The sequence below is a fragment of the Silene latifolia genome, chromosome 2 (assembly GCF_048544455.1).
Source record: "Silene latifolia isolate original U9 population chromosome 2, ASM4854445v1, whole genome shotgun sequence".
In the NCBI taxonomy this organism is placed as follows: domain Eukaryota; kingdom Viridiplantae; phylum Streptophyta; class Magnoliopsida; order Caryophyllales; family Caryophyllaceae; genus Silene; species Silene latifolia.
In genome coordinates, this window is record NC_133527.1 from 128,447,403 (window position 1) to 128,468,881 (window position 21,479).

Sequence of the window (21,479 nt, forward strand, 5' to 3'; positions counted from 1 at the left end):
ATGGTATCTGGAGAGACGATGCGGAGGATGTCTATGTGGTCCCAGGAAAGGGGAAACAGGTGAAAGAGATCGGTCACCTTACCCGGTCAGGACGCCCATATCAAAACCCAAACAACTCGACGGTCGCTCCGACAACGAATGACCAAGTCGTCCTGGACACGGACGTTCAACCGAGGATTCCCGAAAATTTAATCCTCGAACAGCTGCAGAAAGCAAAGGCCGAAATTTTAATTCGGTAATTGATTGCCACATCCTTCGAACATCGGCAAGCTCTACTGCAAGCCTTTGGAAAACTGACTGTTCCCTCTACCTCCTCCCCTGAAGAGGTGGTGGCGCATATGACAAGGGATGTCCCCGACTTTAACAACCCGATCATCTTCTCAGATGAAGATATCCCTCCATTCGGAGCCAACCATAACCTGGCCCTACACATCACCATACAATGCCTTAAAAAGAATGTGCCTATGGTTCTAGTGGATGACGGATCGGAGGTTAATGTCATTCCCCTCAAGACGACTCATAAGCTGGGTATCAAAGAAACTGATTTGGTCCCAACCAATCAAGGAGTACGCGCCTACGATGGCACTCGTCGTAAGGTTGCAGGGCTCATCACCCTAACCATTACAACTGGACCCTTGGAAAGACAAAGCAGTTTTCAGGTAGTCGACATTGACGCCTCCTTAAACATGCTTCTGGGACGCCCCTGGATTCAGACCGTCAAGGCAGTTACCTCAACCCTTCATCAGAAAATCAGGGTCCCCTTCAACGGAAAGACGATCACAATTCCCGCTTCCCGAATCAAAGTCGTCATGAAAAAGGGAATAGCCTCCCAAGCCATTGAGGAGGACGATAGCGAAATGTGAGGATTCCAGGCTGTGAATTCTCTAACAGATGAATCTACACCTTTTGATTGTGATTCGTTTTCCAACCTCACAGTCAACCGCATTCTGATGCGCCATGGTTATTTCCCCGGTCTACCCCTCAATCCGATGAAGAGCACCTTGCTTCCCTTGAAATAGGCCAAGGTCCCTAACATCCCCTTCGGGCTAGGCTATGAGCCTACCGATGAAGACATCCAGGAGATGAACCTCCTAATAGGGAAACGCAAGAAGCACGGAGTCATTCTCCGTCCCTATCATTTGACCCTCAATGTATACTTCGTCCCCGAGGGAGAATCCGAGCTCTATCACGCCTTTCCTGAGCCGATCTATGATTCCGTGGCCAAGGTCCGACATCTGGGTTTAGAAGTCTTTCAAGACTTCTACTTCATCCCCGACAACACCAAAGCTACATCAACCAAGTCTGAGTCGACCCCAAGCCTCGACAAACAAGCTGCCATTCTCCTCTTCGGAGAAGACAACATCAAGCACCTTGGCTATGAGGACATCATCAACATCACTCTAAAGAACAACCAGATTGACCCCACCGCCTTAATCTATAATACTGACCCGGAGAAAGCTACACAAGGCTGGAGGAAAACTGTCAAATGGACCGATCATCAAGGCCGCATTCTCAAGATTACAACTGGAGAAGGCCCTATGTTAAAAGAGGGAAGTGAAGAAGAGTCTGAGTCTGAGTCGGATTCAGAGGTTGTCTTAGCTCCTTTATGTCCCAGTTAGAGTCCCCTTCCCACTGTTTTATTACAAAATTGTGGCTGCTTCAGAGGCTGAATCAACTAGGGTCATTCCCACTCCCGTGGAAGGTAGCAACCTGGAGCTTGTTCCAGGGGCCACCTCCTCCACTGTGTCACCTCTGACTGCCCATGAGATGTCTGTCCTATCTGAGATTTTCGCTCGAGTTGACTTAATGAACGCTAAATTTGCTTATGACTCATCTCAATTTAACTGAAATGCAATTCTGAACGACTATGAAGAATTTGACTTAAGTGACTACCCACCTCACCTAGCCAAAGAACTTGACAAGTGGGAAACTAGGACCCCCCATCATTGAGGAGATCAAACCTGTTGACGTAGGAACCGACATCACACCTCAAGAACTTAGGATAGGGAGAACCCTTGACCCCTCGGAAAGACAACAGTTCATTGACCTCCTACGCGAAAACAACGACGTATTTGCCTGGTCCTACAAACACATGCCTAGGATCGATAGGGAGATTGTGGAGCACAGGATACCCATTAAACCCGAAGCTAAACCCGTAAAGTAAAAGTTGCGCCGGATGCGCCCTAAATGGGCCTTGAAAATCAAGAAAGAGGTGGACAAACAGTTTAAGATTGGGTTCATCAAAGTGTCTGAGTACTCTGACTGGGCGGCCAACATCGTGCCTGTACTTAAGAAAGACGGGAAGATTCGGGTTTTCGTCGACTTCAGGGATCTGAACAAAGCATGTCCAAAGTACGACTTCCCTTTGCCACATGTTGACATCCTGGTGGACAATACCGCCGAGCACGCTCTCCTATCATTCATGGATGAGTATGCTGGGTACAACCAGATCAAAATTGCTAAGGAAGACATGCGCAAAACTGAATTCACTACACAGTGGGGGACATACTGCTACACGGTCATGCCTTTCGGCCTTATCGACGCCAGAGCAACCTATCAAAGAACCGCTACACTCTCCTACACTATATGATGCACAAGGAGGTAGAGGTATATGTCGATGACATGATCGTCAAATCCTAAGAACGAGAAAGAGATTCGAGGGTTTCTCGATCAGGTTCAATACATCAGCCGCTTCATAGCCAAGCTCACCATGATTTGTGAACCAATCTTCAAGAAGCTCCGCGCCTCCAATCACACCGATTGGGACGACGACTGTCAAAAGGCCTTCGATATGACAAAGGAAATCCTATCTAAACCTCCTGTCCTCATGCCACCTCAACAAGGAATTCCCTTATCCCTATACCTGACTGTCACCGACACAGCCATGGGAGCAATGCTAGAACAAACAGTTAACAGCGAAGATTAAGCTATCTACTACATCAACAAGAAGTTCATCGAGTATGATACAAAGTACACCCAACTGGAAAAGACATGCCTTGCCCTATTATGGTCAACAAAGAAGCTGCGGCACTACATGCTCAGCTACACTGTTCACCACTACTCCAGGATGGACCCGATCAAATACATCTTTGAAAAAACCGTACTAAACGGAAGGCTGTCTAGATGGACACTCATGCTATCTGAATTTGATCTCAAGTTCGTGCCCCTCAAAGTTATCAAGGGAAGGGCAGTCGCCGATTTCCTAGAAGAAAATCCCGTCAACGAGGATCCAACGACCGACACATGGTCACTTCCTGACGAAGACATCCTTTGTGTCGACTCCGACGCATGGGACTTATACTTCGATGGTGCATCGAATATAAGAGGTTTCGGCGTAGGAATCCTTCTAATATCTCCAGAGGGAGAACATGTTCCAATCTCGGTCAAACTCGACTTCACCGTCACCAACAATGTCGCCGAATATGAAGCATGCCTCATTGGCCTACAAGCAGCCATAACACTTGGCATCAAGAGACTGCGGGTACACGGCGATTCCTCTTTCATCATCAATCAGGTGTCTAGATCATGGAAAATACGAAGCAACAGCTTAGCACCCTACCAAGAAAAGATCAATCAAGAGGCCGAGTTCTTCGACTAAGTCAACTACTTCCACTTGCCACGAGAAGAAAATAAATTTGTTGATGCCCTGGCAAAACTTGCCGCGCTCGTCAACATACCTGACGACATGACATCAATGCCCCTATGTGTCGAGAGAAGGAGCGAGCTAGCTCACATTTGCACCATCAACAACGACGAGGAAAACCATGTCGAACCTTGGTACCAAGCCACCCTCAACTACAAAACCAAAAACGAATTCCCTCCCAACTCTGATACAAGAGGACAAAGAGCCATTCGTTTACGTGCATCACAATTCGTGATAAACCAAGAAAAATTATACAAAATAACACCCCAAGGGATTCTCTTCCTTTGCATTGACCATCACAAAGCCAAAAAAAGTCATGGGAGAGGCCCACGACAAAGAATGTGGCCCTTACATAAGCGTAATGATGCTGGCCCAAAAAATCATGCGGTTAGGCTACTACTGGACCACCATGGAAGCCGATTGCCGCAACTACGTCAAACATTACCACAATTGCCAAATCTTCGCCAACATACAACACATAACACCATCCCTCTTATACACCATGACATCACCTTGGCCTTTCTCGACCTGGGGCATCGACATCATCAGGAAAGTTAACCCGATAGGCATCAAAGGACATTGCAATCTTGACCGCCAAATGGGTGGAAGCACAATCCTATGCAATCTTGACCGCCAAACATATGGTCAAGTTCTTTCATCTAGGACAACATCATCTACAGATATAGGGTACCCCACGAGGTTATCAGCGATCAAGGCTCTCACTTCCGGGCGGAAACACAAGCCTTGCTGGACAAATACAAGATCAAACGACATCGATCATCCCCCTACCATCCCCAAACCAATGGAGCGGTGGAGGCAGCAAACAAAACTCTTATCACCATTATCAAAAAGATGCAAGATAATTACCGCGATTGGCCGAGCAAACTCCCATTCGCACTCTGGGGATACTGAACCTCCATCCGAACACCGACAGGAGCCACACCCTTCTACCTAGCATATGGTATGGAGGCGGTTCAACCAGTAGAGTTAGAGGTCCCATCTCTACGCATCCTACTGGAGAGTTAAGTTCCTGAGGCGGAATGGACCCGTCGAAGGTTTGAACAACTCACGTTTCTAGACGAGCGGCGACTCAACGCCTTGCACAACGTCCAACTATGCCAACGATATATACAACGGGCATTCAACAAAAAGGTAAAATCCATTAACATCAAGGAAGGCGACTTGGTCCTCAAGTCGGTTTGAGCACCATTATCCGTTGATCCGAGGGGGAAGTTCAAAACCAATTGGGCCGGGACATACCTGGTTAAGAAAATACTTTCGGGGGGCGCAGTGAGAATGAGTGACCTAGACGGGGAGGATTTTGCAAACCCGACCAACCTAGACCAACTCAAGAAATACTACCCTTGAACCGTAGCAACCAACGACCTCACCCTAGTTTTACAACTAGCGACCACCTTGACCCTTTCAAGTCAAGTTCCTCAACGCGTTCCGATTTAAAATTGCATGTTTTATCGAGTTTAAGTTGCGGAACATTACCCATTTCGAATGCCCTTTGATCTGTCAAAGGCAACATCCATTTGCTCTCAAACAAAAACACTTGAACTACGAGCATGGTTTGATTTAACCTTTTCAGGTGGATACGTAGGCAGTCCTTTCTTACACAAGAGGGATACAACCACAAAACCCAAATGAATTTACAAAATTTTTCGAACTACGGGCATGGTTTGATTTCACCTTTTCAGGTGGATACGTAGACAGTCCTTTCTTAGACAAGAAGGATATAACCATCCCCACAATAAAAAAAATCATCCCACATACAAAAATCACCCACATCAAAAAAAGAGAAAACGAAAAACACTCTTTTCACAAAAGTACAAAAAAAGGAGTCTTTCTCCCTTCCCATAAATATCCCACTTCTCGAGTGCAAGGTTTAGGATAATTCAAGCCGAATTGCCTTTACAAGATGGATGAAAGAAACAAGCGTTCACAACTCTTTTAACACAAGCAATCCTCTTATTTAATTAATAATGAAAAGGATTACAAATTTAACAACAAATAAAGCTCGACAAGTATACAACTTGTCAAAGCTAAGGTGTCGACTAAGACACCTCACATAGTAAAACTAGCACAAAACACACAAGACATAGCTAGTACAACATTATAAAAAATCACAACACTAATACAACATAATAATAAAATGGGTAATGGAGATCTTCATTCTTCCATTCTACCTTTGCCTTTTCCCTCGGGGTGCATTTTCCCTTTGCTCTTCTTGTTGGCCCGCCTAGCATGAACTTCCTCTTCGGAATGGATTCTCAACAGATCTATGACAGCGACGGCCTCCGGTCTCTTACATGACCCCATACTCGGCCCAAGACGAGCCCATACACGACCCACTACCTCTTTGTGACCCGAACTTATCCTCTTTGGTGGCCTCATCACATCCGGTCTAACTCCATCAACAAAGTCCTCAAAGAAGGCACTGTTGGCCTTGCCAACCTCTCTATACTTCAAATCAACAACCTTGTCCTTACGAGATTTAGACCTTTCCTCCTAGGTTTGAGCTCTTGACCACTTGACATAAGCGGGGGTCACCCATGTCGTGGCAACGGGGTTTGGTACCTCCCAAAGCGGCTGAGTGGCCTACCATCTTTCGAAGACCTCCAGAAGCTCGGAGTTTCGAAAAACACTCTCTTCGACGAGAGTACCTTGAGCGGGCACCTTTTATTGACACCCCATTTGCCTCATGAGCCTTTCGCGATAAATGAAGGAAGCAACCTTCAAACCCAACACCATCAAAGAACAAGAACTAGCAACCGAAGCGGGCAACCCCGTGAAGGACCTCAAGTGCCACCATGGCACCACCCAACGGATATGAGGACCACCCTCCTCCATCAATCTCGAGGTCCAATAGGCCTCGGTGGATGCAAAACTATCCGAGTACAATTTCTTCCTCATAGTAAGGTGATGGAAGGAATAAGAAGAAGAATCGGTCGGAGGCTCTACATACCTTAAACTCTCCAATAACCATACTTGGAGGATCCTTGGAGATCCAAACGAGGGAACTTCTCCACAAGAACCCTTCTTGTCCAAAGCTTGGATGATCTCACTAAGCACCAACCATGATGGATCTCTACCATGCTCCATTTGCTCAACCACATGCACAAGGGTCATACTACCATAGCATTTTGACCCCTCCTTCTTCAAGGCATCGACAAAGAGGTATGCATGCACTAGGCAAAAGGCAAGAGCCCTTCTCCTAGCCACCTCCGAAACATTAACATCCAACCGATTTGAGAAAATATTGATAAGAGCCAACATATCCACACCATGAGGAGCAAGGAGGAAGTTGACTTGACTTGTTGACAAGCCCAACATTGAATGGAACTTCTCCTTATAACACAACCGAGTCAGGGGAAGCACCAGAACACAACCCGGCCACCCACCAATGGCACCTACTTCTTCGGCAAGAGGACAAATTTCAACTTTCGGGAAAACGAAAACATGATGTTTCGAATCTCAAAACCGAGAGCATGCTTCAAGAAACAAGGAATTCACCTTGACTTGACGAAGCACCAACAATTGACCAACTCCCATAACAACAAGTTGATACTTTTTGGGAGGTGACAAATCCCGACATCAATGTCGCAACCTATTTTCGAAAGCATCCATGAATGATTTTGTGGAAGAAGAAGAAAGGTTTTGGTAGAGATGTTTTTTTTCGTGTTTCGGATGATGAAACAATGAAGCACAAACGTCCCTATTTATATAAAGCAATCAGAGCCTTTTTTTTAAAAAAAAGGGGAAGCTGACTTCTATCGCCCTTGGCCTCGCGCCTCTTTGGGCTGCTCCTCAGGATCCGCACCTTGAATTGTCCCTTTCAAGTTGTGTTTCTTCCTGACACCTCAAACCTCCCGCCACAGGACTCGCGCCTCTTCGGGCCTATCCAGGATGTTTTGTGTTTTCTCACACTCGCATTCCCTTGTTTTTGCATTTTACGAAATTCGACACGGTTTCCATGGCGCAGCTTTAAACATACAGATTTTTCTCTTCTTTTTTTAAGGGGGAAGGGCTAGTCGCTTTGATCCGCGACGGATCATTTCCATGTCAGTCGAAATTCTGAAAATTTTTCGCTTTTTCGCATTTTCCACAAAAATCCAAAATTGATAACATGACATCAATTTTCTTCAAAAATTCAGACTCTTGCAAATCCGAGTCTTGATCTCACACAAATCAAATCAAATACACTCGCAAAAATATATTCTAAAATTCACCCGTGACGGTTTGAGTTTTAATTTCTCGAGTTACAAATCAATTTCAACAAATTTCAATGCAATTTAATTCAAAACACGAGTTAATTGCGCAAAATTTCAAATCAATCTCTTTTGAGAAATCCAAACGTGACGACCCGTCGCGGAATTTTCAAAATATCAATTTAAATTTTAAATTTTAACTTCGAGTCATCGTAGTTATTTTTTGTTTCCATCTAGTGCTTTTACGTGTTTACGTTTGTGCATACGTGCTACCAGTTACCTTTCTTTCTACACTAACGATGCAGGGACAAATGCCAAAAAGGGAACTAGCAGCCAACAACGTTCCTCTGAAGCACAACACAAAAAAAGCCAAAAACACACGAATAAACCACAATCCAAAAACACATATATACAAACCGCCTCACGCAAAATGTAAATATGTACAAACAAGAGTTCAATACACGGATAAAAAACTACGCTACTCGTCACCTCCCGGCAGACCAGTCTCGGTCTCACGAGGAGTCGCAGCCAAGGCAAACACCACCTCCTGCCCAGGCCCCCTCTTTGGAGAACTCTCCAACATCTCGTTCTGCATCACGACGCGAAGCTCCTCACCTGCAGCCAACTAAGCCCTGAGATAGGAAATCTCCTCATCACGGCTCCGCAACCCGTCCTCGCGACGCCTTAATTCCTGGTCCCGACCGATGATCCCCAACCTCTGGGCCTCGATCATCGACCTCGCAGTGTCAAACTCAGATCGAACCCGAGCAAGCTCTGCCGGATCCGCAGTACCCTGCAAAACACAATACAAGTCAATAAGATCTAAACGTGAAAGGCAACACAAAAAACTCACAAAACAACCTACAAAAGTACATGTGCGAGCCGAGACACCCTCGCAGCCAGGTCACCAGCAAGTGCCCTCCACCGGTTAGCCATCTGCCACAAAGCCTGATGAGTGGCGGTCGACACCTATAACCAAGAAGGCCCTTCAATACAATGCAAGGCAAAATGTAAATAGGAAAAGTTTTCAGATCAAAAACTCACCCTCAAAACAGTCAACCTCCACTCCATACCAGCATCGGTCACCTCAGCAACCGCAGGCTCTGGCAGGTGCAGCTGTAGGTCCTCTCCCCCTGGCCCCTAAAAGGTGGTCTATGTGGGGAAAACTGGGGTTGGGTCCTCATCAACGAATCGACCCCTACAATTTGGATCCACATCGAAGGTAACAAACCCTTATATCAAAAAGAGGCAATGAAAAGGAAGAACGGAGGAAAAACCTACCTCAATCGGGTACCAGCCAAGCCTCGACACCCGGAAGGTATCGTAGTCGGCCTCGCGTAACAGTAGCTCCTCACCTCCGTGGCCATGAAGGTGCTCCTCAACCTCGCCGGGCGTCGACTCCTGGAACAACACCCAAGGCGGATCGACCGGTACCACTAAGGTCTCAGTAAAGCATTGACGAGCTAAACGCTCACCCAGGTACCAAACCGGCTCGATCAACGTCTCAAGGTACAAACACTGGAAGCTGCGAGGTCGCAAACGCTCCCTGACAGCGGTTGGCACGTCTGTGTAGTGCTCCTAAGGCCACCCAACAAACTGCGCTCGAAAAAGGGCTAATCAACTAACTAAGGGCTTTCTATGCTACCTAATCATCCTATCTCTATCAGTTTCTGCAAAACAAAAGGGGTAACAGACAACAACTTACGTCAGCAACTCGGAGGGCATTCACCCGACGCCTGCAGTCCTCGTAAGTCGACTTAGTCGACTTCTTCTTAGCCACTGTCCAAGCCCTTACGACATGGTAAGTCGAAGGAACGCCACCAGTAGTCCCGGGGCGCAGAGGGATGAGGTAAGCGTACAACCAAGCCTGTAACAACACACAGCAACCATAAATTAGCCAATTTCTCAAAAATTCCCAAGCTCAAAATCAAAACCAAAATCAAAATCAAAATCAAACCACAAATCAAATTCAAACTCAAAAACTGCAAAAAACGCTCGTACCTCCAAGATGAGGCCGGGACCAACCAAAGCAGGAGAACTGCCATTCCCTATCACCTCCAGATGCACCGCGGTGTGCAAGTACCGGGTAAACCTCGCCAAAGCTGGCGTAACCCAGTCAAACTGACCCAAAGTGTCGAGGTCATCAAGAAGAGGAAGTACCTTGGTCGACAAGCGCTCACCCTTGTCACCAAAGTACGTGGTACACAAGAAGTACCACAACCACAATCGTGCCTCCTGCGCGTCAGCTCTAGCCTCAGCCTCCGGACTCGCCAACGGTGCCGGAGCGTAGCCCACCACTCTCCCCCTAAAGTGATCCCTCACATACGTGTTCACGATCAAGTAAGGAGTGATGTCGGAAGGTGCAGGCAAAACACTACCGATCAAACCCGTAACCGCAGGGAAAGACACTCTCTCCGACGTCTCCGGAAACTCAATAGGCGTCTCGCCACAGGGGAGGCCCGATATCGTGGAAAAGTCCTCTAAGGTCACACCGAACTCCCCAAACTCCATGTGGAACGACGACGTCGTGTCCTAGTAACGGTCCAACATGGCGCGGATCAGACACAGGTTTGACTTAATCCAAGCCCTGTGAATATCCCGTCAAGCAGCTACCAACGGCCCCAAAGCCAACCTCTCTATCAAGGCCCTCGTACCGGCTCGGAGAACGTCGTAGAAACCCAAGCAAGTGGAGAAACCTGAGAAAGTCCTCCTAGTACCAATCTTTTAGAATTGGGAAACAAACAACGTTAGAACACCTATTCAAGTCTGAAATGTCAAAAACAACAAAAACTCGACAAAACGGTAAAACTTACCAGACCCTCGTGTGCACGGTAGGAGAGGTGAGTGTCTAGCCGGAGCAACAGCTGGCTACCGTCAAAACCCTCAACCCATGCAGGCGCCACCTGTAGGTTCAGCCCCCGTGGGGCCGTAACCCGTCTAGCCTCCCAACCCGCGATGTGACCGTCGTCCTCAACCGTTTCCGTCCTCCGTCTCTTATGCCCGCGAGACTCCACACGACGGGGAGGAGGCCTCTCAATGACCCTAACGACATTCTGCAGCTCCCGCTTAGTCGGCCGAGGACCCCTCCTTCTAGCAGTATTAACCCTCCTCCCGGAGGTACCAGCCTCAGACCCTGTCTGAGCTCTCCCAACACCAGAAGCCTTAACAGCAGGCTCCTCCCGAGCCCTAGCGGCTCCCTCAGCACCAATAGCCCCAACAACGGGCCCCTCACAGACCTCAATGGCTCTCTCAGCCCTGGTAATCTCCTCGGCGGGCTCCTCCTCCTCAAAAGCGTCCTCTACTACCACCTCAGGTACACTGGCCGGAGTACTAGCCGGCCCAGTCCCAAACAGGTCCTCCAAAGTCTTAGCAACGGACCCGGTAGGCCCCAAACACTCCTCTGCAATCAAGGACAGAACAAAAAAGTCTGCCGAAATTTCGGCATTACGATGGCACAAAATGGACAAACCCCAAAAAAAAAACCTGCAAAACAAAACAAGGGCAATCCCGCCCAAACCCAACCAAGCAAAAACAACAAAACAATCCCCGAAAACCGCACAAAAAACAACTCACCCTTCTTTTCAAGCAAAAGACGAGTCAAAACAACAGAAATTTTCAAAAAAAAAACCCAACACCTCAAGACCCACACAAGGTCTGCCAACAACCCAAAGAAAAATATTCCTGACACGAAGGGGTATTTTCCACAGCTCGAAAAGGCAATTGTGCGCCAATTCGAACACAAACAGGTCAAAAATTTCAAAATACGACCACAAGAAAACAACGTGATTTTTTCACGCCTCAAAGCGACCTAAACCACCAACAAGGTCCATTTCAAAACAAACTGACTCAATTTGAGCTCAAACGGACGCTTATTTTGACAGACATAAAACCGCTGCAAAAGGCAAAAATTCTAATTTTGCCCACAATACCCCAACAAAGGTTCAATATAGCAAACACGGTCTTCCCCGACGACAATACAACCTAGTGGGGCACACAACTCAAGCAAACAAACTTGACATTGTGAAATGAGACGGTTTCCTCGTCTCATTCACGTTTTTCGAACATAGGGAGCGGGAACGGGGGCCAAAATGCAAACTAAAGGGACCCCTATACTCCTAAACAGGTTTCTAACCTAATGCAATCATCAATTTCACTCAAAAATGGCCTAATCAAGCCCAATTCAATTTTTGAGGGTTTAAGGTTTCACCCTAATTCAATTAACAAAAAGACAAACAAATTGAAATTGATTCAAGAGGATTTACATACCTTGAGATGACATATTGGCAATGGCACGAAGGCAAGAAAGAAAAAGACCCAAAAATGGCAATTTTTTTTGGTTTTGTCGCGTGTTTGAGGAAGATGAAGTGAGAATGGGGTCGTCCTATTTGTCGCGTGTTTTCTACAAAAATAGGGGAGCTCCCTTACTTCGCAGCAAGACTCGCGCCTCAACGACGCGTTCCTTGACTCATTCAGCGAGATTTTGGGCTTTGGCCCAATTTCCCACACAAACTTCTCAAATTTCAACGACGGCTATAAAAACCGTCAAATCAACAATAATAGTGAAATTCAAATTCATTATTTTCTCAAAATTTCAACGACGGTAATAAAAACCGTCAAATCAACAATAATAGTGAAATTCAAATTCACTATTTTCTCAAAATTTCAATGACAGCAATAAAAACTGTCAAATCAACAATAATAGTGAAATTCAAATTCATTATTTTCCCCAAATTTTCAACGACGGAAATAAAAACCGTAAAATCAACAATAATAGTTGTTGGGTACAGAATTACCCTGCCTCCTCAGACATGAGTCTGGCAATGCCCAAAGCCAAGCCTGAATGAAAGTCATCTCAGATAGAATAAATAGGACGCCTGATCAGGCATCAACCAGGAGGGAAAGACAGGACAAGCACCTAATAGGCCTGGCCTGAAAAGATATCACGTCAGGCATAAAGACAGCATAGTCAGAGCAGGACAGCCGACAAGCAACAATGGAAGTACGGTCAGGATATAGAAAAATAGTTCCTATAAACACGGAAGACTCATTCAACACTCCACACAAAAGTATAGAGGATTTGACTAAGCAAGAAGAACGGCTAGAAGGTTATAGAAGTCAACAAACTACCCCGAGTAAATAGGGCACGAGTCCTATTTTACAGGAAACCTTAAACAACCCTGAAAAGCCCGTTGGAAAGCTACTATAAATGGAAAACTAGAAGAAGAGAAGAGGATCACTCGTCTTACACATCAGCTCACTCTCACTTTACTCTTATACTTGTATTCAATTAAAAGTCTTAGCATCAATATTAAGTAACTGTGCTATATACTTCGCCTGACATACACATTCCCTGTCAGGCAATCTAAAGTCATAGTGATAATCCCTTATGGCTTGGTGTCCGTGGTTTTTTCCCTTATTCCCAGGGTTTTTCCACGTATAAATCTTTGTGTCATACTTTTACATTTATTCTTTTATTCGTTATTTTATTCTAATCAGGCTATTTGTTTTGAGTTAGATCACCCTGCAAATTCTTCCCTGACATGATATCATCTCTCTGAGAATTCCTGCTAAAACAACTGGCGCCCACCGTGGGGCATCTAGCTCAAAAAATCATAAAAACCCAAATCTAAATAAACACAAAAACGCTTTCAAAAAATGACTGGACATAACATTGAACAACAATTGGCTGCTGCCCAGCAACAATTGTTGGAAATGGAGCAACTAAAACAAAAAATGGCCCAGACTGAAGCTGAAGTTATGACACCATAGGAGTCAGAATCTAGTCTGAAACAAAGGCTAGGAGACAAAAACTCAGGCTCAAAGTTAAAAATTCAGCCTGGCTCACCATTCTCTTCAATCATCAGGAACATGATTTCTCCAACTTTGGTACTCCAACTCCATCAAAATCCACAGTAGGAGAAGGTGATACAGACTCAAAAGAAATCCCAAATGAAGAGGTTGTACCAGATCCAACCAACACAGCAATAATGATGGCCATGCTCCAGGAAATCCAGAAACTCCATAAGAAATTTAAGAAGATCCCTGGAGTACCCACACCCATTGAAGAAGCAAATCCAGAAAGTTATGCTGACTCACCCTTCGTGGATGAGATAACAAAGATTGATCTACCAAAAAAGTTTGTGGTGCCATCAATGAGAATCTATGATGGAACTACAGACCCACAAAACTATGTAGCCTACTACAAACAAAGAATGTTGGCAGCCTCCATACCTAGTGAACTACGACAAGTTTGTATGAGTAAAGGATTTGGCACAACCCTGAATAGGCCTGCCCTACAATGGTACATAAATCTACCAAATGGAAGTATCAAGTCCTTTGCTGACTTGATAAACTCCTTCAATCACCAATTCGCCAGTAGCAGGGAACTTGAAAAGAGATCCAGTGACCTGTACAGGATCAAGCAGAAGCGTGGCGAATCAATCAGCGCATTCATGACCAGATTCAACAAAGAGAAAGTATCAATCCCCAGATGTGATGTTGGAATAGCCGTAGACGCTTTCAGGCAGAGGTTACCATTGGACAGTGATTTCTATGATGAAATGACTATGAAGCCTTGCCAAACCTTTGAAGACGTCTAGGCATTAGCACTTGGCTACATCCGGCTGGAAGATGATAAAGGTTTCAAAGCAAACACCACTGACAATAGTTCAGGATATGACAAATCCAACATGAAAAGTTCCAATTACAAAGGAAGCAGTTCCAGGCCATCCCCCTATACCAGGCCCGACAGATCAGAAGTCAACTATGCACACGAACAACGAGGTAACTCATATACTTATCCCCCTATTCAAGAATATAACTTCTCTGTTGACACTGTAGGATTGATCAAAAGACTTGACAACATGGGAGACATTGCCAAGTGGCCCAAGAAGACGGACAACCCTAACTCAAGGAAAGATACAACAAGATGGTGTGAGTTCAACATGGACATAGGACATACAATAGAGTAATGCTTGGGACTAAGCATGCAAGTGGCTTACCTGTTAAAGAAAGGCTAGTTAAAAGATCTGATGCCATCAAAAAGCAGGGAAGACAATGGAGCAAGAAAGGACCAGGAGACACCACAACGTGACCTACCTCCAGCACCACGTATCTATGAGGTCAAGTACATCAATGTAGGATCTGAAATCTGCGGCCTGACCAGCTCTTCTACAAAGAAAATAGCCAGGGAGTCAAAAATGAAATCTCCTTTTAAACCTAGTAATTTACCTTATATTACTTTTGATAATAGTGACATGCAGAGAATCTCTGATATGCATCATGATAGCCTGGTCATTACAATGCAAATAGGAACCGCACGTGTCCTTAGAATTTTAGAATTTTAGCAGATGGGGGCAGTTCAGTCAATCTAATCATGCTTGACGTCCTGAAAGCAATGAAGTTTGATGAAAGCCATATCATAAAAAAAATCAAATGTCCTGGTAGGATTCAGTGGTGAAACAAAGAACACTCTGGGAGAAATGTACCTGCTAACATACGTTGAAGGAGTCTCCTCATATGAGAGATTTAGGGGTCTTGGATTGCCTATCATCCTACAACGCCATCCTAGGCAGACCTTGGATCCACAATGTCCGAGCTATCCCTTCAACTTATCACCAGTGTGTCAAGATACCAACAGAGTGGAGAATAGCAACCATCAAAGGTGAACAGAAATCTGCCCAGGAATGTTATACTGAATCATTAAAATCTTCCAAGGCAGGTAAGTCTCTCGCCTAGCCATTACAGTACCCTGTCAGGAGCACTTATGTGGCATAAACTAAAATGGAAACAGATCGGGTAATTTTAGACCCTGAGTATCCTGACAGACACGTACTGGTAGGATCTGATGTCCCTTATGATACTAGACCAGGACTAGTAAGTTTTCTTAAAAATAAATCTTCATGCTTTGCCTGGTCTCACTTTGACATGACGGGTATAGATGCTAATATTATTACCCATAAACTCAATATTGACAAATTGTTTTAAGCCTGTGCAACAGAAAAGGAGGAAGTTTGCCCCTGAACGCAACTCTATCATCAACGAAGAAGTAGACAAACTCCTAGATATGGGAATGATCAGAGAAGTAATGTACCCTTAATGGCTAGCAAATATGGTTGTGGTACAAAAGAAAAATGGCAAGTGGAGAGTTTGTGTAGCCTACACAGACCTAAACAAAGCCTGCCCAAAGGATCCATTCCCACTTCTTCATATCGATGCCATGGTACATGCTACAACAGGCCATGAGCTACTAACGTTAATGTATGCTTCAAGTGGATTAAACCAAATCAAGATGTACCTAGCTAACCAGGAGAACACTGCATTTATCGCGGAAAGGGGCATATATTGTGATTGGTTCTTACAGGGAACACTACCTAAAGACAGGAATGAAGCAAGGGCCCTTAGGATCAAAGTTTCCACCTATACTATTATAAATAACATGTTGTTCAAAAAGTCTCAAGCTAGACCTTACCTGCGTTGCCTGGAACCTCATGAAGCTAAACAAGTTATTGAGGACATACACGATGGATACTGTGGAAATCAAAAAGGTGGCAGAAGCCTGTCTAGCAAAGTTCTAAGGACATGCTACTTCTTGCCAACCCTCAGAGTTGATTGTATAGCTTACAGCTCCAAATGCGAAGCCTGCCAAATCCATTCTCCTTTCATCCACCAACCATCAGAGCTACCACAATCCATCTCAGCTCCCTGCCATTTATGAAGTGGGGAATGGACATTGTAGGCAAGCTACCCCAAGCCCCTAGAAAAAAAGTCTTTATGCTAGCCATGACCGACTACTTTTCAAAATGGATAGAGGCAGACTCATACAGGCAAGTCAAGGAGAAGGATGTCATATCATTCATCAAACGCAACATCATATGTAGATATGGCATCCCTTCAGAAATAGTCTGTGACAATGGTACTCAGTTCGTGGGAAAAAGGACAATGACTTTTTGTGCACAATGGAACATTAGTCTGGTAACCTCCACGCCAGGCTACCCAAAAGGCAATGGTCAGGCAGAATCCAGTAACAAAGTGGTAATTAGTTACCTGAAGAAAAAACTAAAAAGAAGAAAAGGCAGATGGGCTGAAGCACTCCCCTTAATCCTCTGGGCTGACAGGACCACACCTAAGATATCCACAGGCCAGACCCCTTACTCCCTGGTGTATGGCTATGAAGCAGTAATCCCAGCAGGAATCCATGTACCAACCACTAGAAGTAGCTTGAATACTATAGAGGAGAACAAGCCACTACTACAAGATAGCCTGACCTTGGCTGAAGAATTAAGAGATGCAGCCAAGATCAGGATAGCTTGCTACCAGCAAACAGTAGCCAGAAGCTACAACAAAAATGTAAACATCAGGGTATTCAAATAAGGAGACCTGGTCCTGCGAAAAGTTTTCTCTAACACCAAGGACAAAAATGCTGGCAAGCTAGCCCCTACATGGGAAGGACCTTACCTGATTGATTCAATAATAGGACAAGGAGCCTATAGGCTACAGACCCTGGACGGAGAAATGATCCCCAGATCCTGGAACATTTCCCACCTAAAACTATTCCACATATAAACCTAATATCCTATGATCCAAATCAGGTAAAACAACTAACTTTATCTCTTGCCTAGCTAAAATTTTATACGGAAAACCCCTAAATAAAATCATGTGACCTGAACATGTTATGTTTGTATGCTAACTGCCATTTTGCCTGAATATCTGCCTGTTTTACCACAAATCCTATTATGTCTGCCTATTATATTCCTGCTATGTTAAATCCTGAAAACTTGTTTTATGCCTTTTTTCCATAATTTATATATTACATACATGCTTAAACAAATGTTCAGGATTGAGGGCCACTCCACCTTGAACATCATCTCATAAATGCTTCACAAAACTTGGCACCTGCATGCCTGACCCAAAAAACATATACAAAAAACTGAGCTCAGTACAAAAAAACAAGTACGATGGTAAAAAAGACCAGACCACTTGTCTAAAAGCCCTCCTGACAAGCTGAGGGCCATAAGCCCTCCTGACTGGCAACTTTCCCTCTCACTAAAAAAGCCCTCCTGACAGGCAAAAAGCCATGATTTCCAGAAAAGGATTGAGGGCCATAAGCCCTCATGACAAGCATTTTTCTAACAAAACATTTTTAAAAGCTGCGTTATTTCAGGCAAACATTCAAAGGAACAGGAAGACGCCTTCAAATTGCATTAAAACTAAGACAGCGGATCCAAAGTTGCCCAGGGAACATCCCTCCTGGGTAGGACAAAACACTGGCAATATCTAAAAATTGTTTGTCCAGGGAACATGTAACACCCCTAATTTCCATAATATAATTTTATAATTTTATTTTCCCATATTTTATATTTTATTTTCGGGAAAATATCCGTTTGTCGTCTTTTGTGCTCGTTGGGCTCGAAAAAACGGTGAAGATCCGGTTCCTCCTTGGGTCTCACGTGATTCTTAGTGTTGATGGGTGAGTTTTAGGCCTAAACCTAGAATAAACCCATGAGCTTCTCTATAAATATGAAGGAAAACCAAACCCTTGCTCTTCTTTTCTCATAATCTCACAAAACCCTAAACCTAATTCTCTCCTCCTCTCTTCCCCTTTGTGCCGCGCGCCACCCTGCCTAGGGTTTCGTGCCATCCTCTTTTCTTCTTCGTTCTTCATCGTTCTTCGTGCTTAGATCGATCCTACTTCTTGGATTTATCTATCTTCTTCGTAAGTTTTTATGTTTTCGTATAGTTTTATAGTTTTTATAGTTTATATATATAGTTAGTATATTTATTAGATTCGTTATCTTTGGCACGTGGCTGATTTCATAAAGGCGTGGAAGTTGCACCTGGAGAAGACGTTTATATCGTGGAAGACGATCTCTAGGGTTTAATTTGCTAATAAGGTAACTAGGTGTTTCTTTTAATTGTGTTTATGTCAATTGATATAATTAATATGATTTAATGATTGTCTTGTATGATTGGTACGTGTTGGATTGTTTATTATCATGTTAATTATGTTTTCGCATGTTTGTATATGTTTTAATGTATTAATTATATATCGTATGTTGTTTATGTGTTTATTATGGGTGTCATGTGCGTAATTAGGGTTTACGAATAAACCCTAGTGGCGGCATGATAGGCGGCCAAGGGTTCTCTCCAAAGTTATAGCTAAAGCTAGTATAACCTTGATGATGATTCATGAGTTATAGCTAAAGTTAATACAACTTTGGGTAGTTACCCTAGTTATGGCTGGAGCTACTATAACATTGAAGTACGGACTAAGGTTATAGCTGGAACTAACATACTCTGAGATTTATGGCTCAAGGTTATGGTTGGAACTAGTATAACTTTGAGTTTCGTGTCAAAGTTATAGTTGAGGTAAGTATAACTTCAAGTCGTATATGTTGAAGTTATAGTCGAGGTTACTATGACCTCGCATCCAGGGTTTATGTTATGGTTAGAGTTACTATAACATTGAATGGTTAATGTTAAAGTTATAGCTGAAGTTACTATAACATTGGTTGCTTATACTTGTTTCACATGATGTATTGTGTTCAATGTATTATGTCCTTGTGTTGCATATATCTTTGGTTAGTCTTGTTCATATGATAAGTAGGATGGTCAGTTATACTATCCTATGAGCTGAGTCGTAATGTTGTTCACGCATGTTAGTACAGTCGGTTATACTGTGCATTTGTGGTTTGATAGTCTGAATAGATGACGGTAGTATCACTTATATACTATCGGAATGAACTAACGCTACCCGTTGATGCGGGATTTGTTTGGTCTATGTTCGTGGGGGTAGCAGAGGCAGTGGTTATACGCTATGTTCCCCGAGTGTCGTTCGGTTTACCGAGAGTCTGGCCAGGTCTTAGACATATAGGCAGTGGTTATATGCTATACATAGTACCGTGGAGGCAGTGGTTATACGCTCCACACCGATGGAGGCAAAGTGGTTATACGCTCCGTCGCTAGAGGCGATGGTTATACGCTCCGGCAAGTTAGAGGCGATGGTTATACGCTCTAACGGGCGTTCGCTCTATTCGCTACGCTTGATCTAGCTTTGTGCCTTCATTCTTTGTGGATTGTGTGTCACCATGTTTGCTATGCTTCAATGCTAGCTTTGTGCCTTAGGTTGTTGTGGGTCGTTTGTCACTACTAGTCTTGTAAGTGTTCATGGTCTAGTGGTTGCATATGGTCTAGGTTTGCATGATTGCATTCGTTTAAGATTGATAAGTCATGGTAAGCTCTGTTGGGTCTTTCATGAGTATAGATGATCTCGCATGTTTACTGGTTTTACATTTTATTTGTTAATGATTGTTGATTAAATTCAATTGTTGTAAACATGACTGGGAGATTATCTAGTTACTCCCGACTGAATTGTCGACCCCCTTCACAGGTTGTTCAGGTTGAAAGCTTGTTGCTGTTTGGTTGATGCTTGCTTGGGGAATGTGCGAAGCGAGCTTAATAATAAAATAGGAGTTTGCTTTTAAGTTTTAAGAACCTTTTGAATAATGTATTAGTTGTTTTGGATTTAGTAGCGAACCGGATTGGTCAGGTGTTTCCGCCACCTTGACCCTTTTATCAGTATCGTACTCTGATATTTACTTTGTATAAGTTTTTCCTTTGTTTTATAATCCGGGTTGTTACAGTTGGTATCAGAGCGAACACGCTCCCAACTCTCGCTTATTTGATGACTAATATAAATGACCTAGTTAATGAGTGAGAGTAAATGGGGTAGAAACCAATAGGATTGGTTGGTTTTCTTATGTTGTAAAGTGTATGAGTAGTTGTTTGGAGTGGTACTTAGGTTCTACCACTTATAACGAGATTTCGTTCTTGCAGATGGTGCGTAACGCTAATGGTGAGACCGATGCTGACCGCATCAGGAGACTAGAGGCCGCTTTGGCATCTATGGATGAAGGTTTCACCAACCACCTCAACAACAATATTAACAACAACAACAACCATCCGCAACCGACTGTGTTTGATCGCTTTGCTCGTCACCGTCCTCCGACGTATGATGGTGCGAATGATCCTACTGCTTTGGAGGCTTGGATTCGAGAGATCGATAAGTTGTTCCTCGCTACTGGATGTCCTGAGGATCAGAAGGTGGATATCGCCACCTATTATCTAAAGGACGAGGCCGACAACTGGTGGGCTCTTGCTAGAGCTGGTCTGGAAGTTCAACCTGGATATGGTTGGGCTGTTATCTCTGAAGCGCTGAAGAAGAGGTTCTATCCCGAGGAGATGCGTTGGCATAAGGAACAGGAGTTCCTTTGTCTACAGCAAGGTTCCATGACTGTTGAGGAGTACACCAACAAGTTCGTGAAGTTGTCACGTTTCGTTACTTCTGTAGCTATGGACGAGGTTTCGAGGACTCGTCGCTATGAGAAGAATCTAGCTCCTAGGGTCCGGACTGCTATGTCTGGCATTCCCTCAACTTCTTTCCAACAGGCTTATGATCGTGCTCTTAGTATCTATGATTCTGTCCTTGCTACCGAGGCTGAGGAGAGTGCGAAGAATAAGTTTATGAAGAGGCCTTATGTTGCACCCAGTTCTTCCCAGAAGAAACAGAAGTATGAGGCTCGTCCGTATGCTTCGTATGGTCAGGGTCAAGCCAAGAAGGATAT